The sequence below is a fragment of the Barbatula barbatula genome, assembly GCF_947034865.1.
Source record: "Barbatula barbatula genome assembly, chromosome: 8".
NCBI classification, from domain to species: Eukaryota; Metazoa; Chordata; class Actinopteri; order Cypriniformes; family Nemacheilidae; genus Barbatula; species Barbatula barbatula.
In genome coordinates, this window is record NC_136771.1 from 19,199,402 (window position 1) to 19,203,567 (window position 4,166).

Consider the following 4,166-nt stretch of genomic DNA (forward strand, 5'->3'; position numbering starts at 1 on the left):
ACTTGGAACTAGTTAAACTGGTTTGAAAACTAGCAGGTTAGGCTAATACAAATATGTGCAATGTGTACGTAAGTACAGTATCTGAAGATATATATTCAGTGGTGGCAAGAAGTTTCAAAGATCTACTTTCAATTTTTTAATGCTTTTGTATAAATGTACTGTATATGCTCGTGTGCTTTAATATTTGTTCTCTAGTTCTTGGGAAACTTCTGAAAATCCCTTATAGCTGTCTCTTTTTACAGAGTTTTGGGGTTGGCCTCTTTTTACTAGACCTAGAGTATTTGTTTTGCCACCATATGACGCTAAATTTGAAAGGACTTCAGAAAAAATCATGATACTATCATATGTGTAGTATTAATACAATATCAATAATCATGGTTTTTAATATCCCTACACCACAATCCTTTTACACTAAATGTAACTAAACATTCTGTCTCCACAGATTTCTCTGACACAAATGAGTGATGCTTAAAGGGATAGTTCACCCAAAATGGAAATTCTCACATCATTCATTCCCTCGCGTATCATTTAAAGCCTGTATGACTTTCTATCCTCTGCAGAACACAAAAGAAGATATAGAACATCGGTAACCAAACAACATTGGTCCCTATTGACTTCCATTGCGTGGACACTAAACCACAGAAGACATTTCTCAAAATATCTTCTTTTGTGTTCTACAGAGGGAAGAGGGAAATACAGACTGACATGAGGGCAAATAAAAATGACAGAATTAAGATTTTTGTAAACTAAAGTAGAGTGACTGTATGTATAACGTATACCTGTAGTTTGCATACATCTCTCCTGTATGAAGCCAAACAGGGTAACAATACTGAATACTAACAGACAGAAGACAATGGTGCCCCATTCCATCTCAGTGAAGGGAGAGGCCATCTGCTTGATATGAATAGAGAACAACAAATACACAAAATCAAAGCATAGCTGACACGTCACACACCCTGCAGCATAAACAATATAGTACAATTATTATTTATGCATTAAGCAGACACTTCTATCCAAAGCAACTTGCGGTGTAACTTAAGCTATACATTTTTAAACAGTCAAGGGAACTGAACCCATGACCTTGGCTTTGCCGGAGTTTTGCTTTACCAGTTAAGAAGTGACAAAATAACAACACTAACATCATCCTTTATGAGTACATCAAAATGCATTACACTATATGAACGATATTGCAACAAATCTATATTTCTACATTCGTACAAAGTACACTTGTGGATAACCACAGCACATGACAACTTCCTCCTCTGTTATCCTTATGACATAAGCACCCTCTTATTGAAAAAGCCAATACTCACGTGTACTTCACATCCACTTTAAAGGAGACGCTGCATTATTGCGTGTGCACCTGTTTGTATATAGACGGAACTGTAATACAATGAGGGGGTAACCATAATGGATGGCTCGTATTGCTTGGTGAGATTAACTAATGATGGTTCTACCCTGGATACCAGGTACACACATACAGACACACACGGGAGGTTTTACCCAGTCACGAACATGCAAATCCCAGGTTGAGTCTCCCTTGCTACAAAATGTTTACATACACTTTGTCTTGTTTTGGATATGTATCTATTGTTTCAGCATGGCTGTCATGGTGGTGTGGTGTCACCACCATGGTGGTGTCTTGTTTTTATTGTTGATCTTTTATCCACAACCTAGAGATTAAATATATTCAAGAACTTTGACCAGTTTGTCCTCTTTCAAATTTCTGCAAATAAATGCAAATAAGAAACGAACAGATTTCCACCCTGTACATTCTCCTGTGGCTGTCTAATAACAATAAAATACTGATATTTATTGTGATGTTGTAAATCCTGTATGACGACTTCTGATTAAAAACTTTTGAGATTTTTGTAAACTAAAGTAGAGTGACCAAAGGTTCACAATACGTGCAAATGTTTACAAGCAAGTCAGACTGACAAAACTTTATTTCTGCACATGCTCAGTAGAGTTCACTCAATTTTTTTACATTTTTATTAAGCACGTTCAGCATTTTTCTTTCGCTGTCTTTAGTGTTTGTATGCCTTAAACTTTTACTACATCTGCAGAAACAATGAATTATTTCTATAGACTATTTCTAGCTCTATAGACTATATAGGTCTTGTAAAGTTAAGCTTTTTCGTTTCATTCTATGCACTAGGGACAACATTTCTACCTTTGTGACATCGAGAATCTCTTGATTTTGAGCTACGAGTTTCCGAGTTGGTGGGTGTCAGTAAAAACATTGCAGATTTAATGAATTGGACATGTAGTCGACGGTAGGCTAAATGTGTTGAAAGTATGAATGTATAATGAATGAACGCTTACTCATATATGACTGATTTAGTGTATCGTAGATGCAGAATGTAAGGACATTTTAACATCTAAATAGCGAAAGAGAAACTGATTGATTTAATCGGTGTCGATGAAGGAGAAGACAAACAATAAACCAAACCGGCTGGTTAACTTTAATGATTGCATGTGTCCCAAGTTGTAAATCTCCACAAATTTGCGATGTATTTGCTTACGTATACGGCAAACAGATTGGTCAGGTTAAACAACTAGAAATTAAATATAGAATGCTAATATACTAGTACCGCACCTCTCTTGAGGCAACAGAAAGTTTCAAGATTCTGTGTAAAAATAAAGATTAAAACAAGTCAACATTTAATTTCTGGTTTCAAATATTTTTAAGACTGCATGTTACGTGTATATCAGGTTGTTGGTTAATAAATACATTGTTATTAAAAATCAGAAATGCTGTAATCTGATTGGCTGGCTTCATGAAACTTCTTTGGGTTTTACGCAATAGCCTGCTTGTGCAAAGTCATAAACCTATTACTTGATTTACCAATGTTTACCAGGTTGATAACAATATTTAAATGTAAAATAGATGCAGTACTTTATGGGAGACAAAAAGAAGAGTTTATTTGCGAAAGCACATCTACTGTAGGCTTCTTTTTTATGTATCTGTATTGACTAGAAGTATAAAAATGCGCAGCTGCACACATAAAACACGATTGGATTTTATTATAATCATATTCACTGCATACGTTTTAATCACATGTGGATGGTTCATTTGCCAGGGTGTTGAATTCTCCATGTAGCCTCACAAAAAGTAAACCTCCATTTGAACTAAACACCACTTTTCTCTGTGACTCTTCCCTTTTATGTGACATTTTAAAATGTGTGACATAATTGGTCACATGGTCTCACATGATCTCTTCATCTGACCCGAGGCCATTTCTTAATCCTGTGTTATCTTGTTTGTGTGAAAATGTTACACACTGGACTCCTGAACTGGGATCAGATTTCAATTGTAATTTCTAGCTTAGTATTTTGGTATATTAATGCATTTGCATAGATAGTAAGTGAGGCAGACAGTAGGCTATTTATCTTGTAGTGTCTTATAAACACCTTTTCATTCTAGCATCGCATTGTTTTATACTTCATATCTTGGACAAGGCACAATCACTGTTGCTGTAGATCAGGGGTCTCCAACGTGGTGCCCGTGGGCACCTGGTATGCCGCATGAACTCTGTAAGGTGCCCGCTAAACACAGGGCTCACCAATAATGCTCAAGACAGTTGTCAAATCTGTGACTAAACCGATCAGCCAAGTTCTACATCATCATGAACGTTTATTATTAGCAAGTGTTATAAGCTTTAATATACTCAAGTGCAAAAATATCTGAAAGAAAACTGAATTTGGTTCTGTGAGTGTAAAAATAAAGCATCACATGTTTAAAGTTTGAAAGTATGTTATCAACAAGTAGCCCTCTAGAGGACTTTAAGCCCTCGCTTACAAAAAGATTGGAGACCCTTGCTGTAGATGTTAAATCCCTTTGAAAAATGTGTTAAAGTGAGAACTGTTGTCATACTTAAGTTAAAAAGCGAAAAGGTGCAGCTCAAAAAAGCTCCTAAAAAGATGTACAGTGTGTACAAGATCCCAGAAAAATTAATGGTTAATATGTAAGTTTGACCAATTTTACAATTTAGATGTTATCAGCTAGTTTGTCCAGAGTATGTGGCTATATTTGTGTGTGTCTTATCTGAGGTTCTGTGCAGCCCCTGGGGTTGTAAGCTGATTATCTGGCTGCTCCATTGCATGCTGCTCCTGGAGGGAGGAGATTTGGAGCTAAAATAAATCCTAAGTCCTATCAGAAGCAT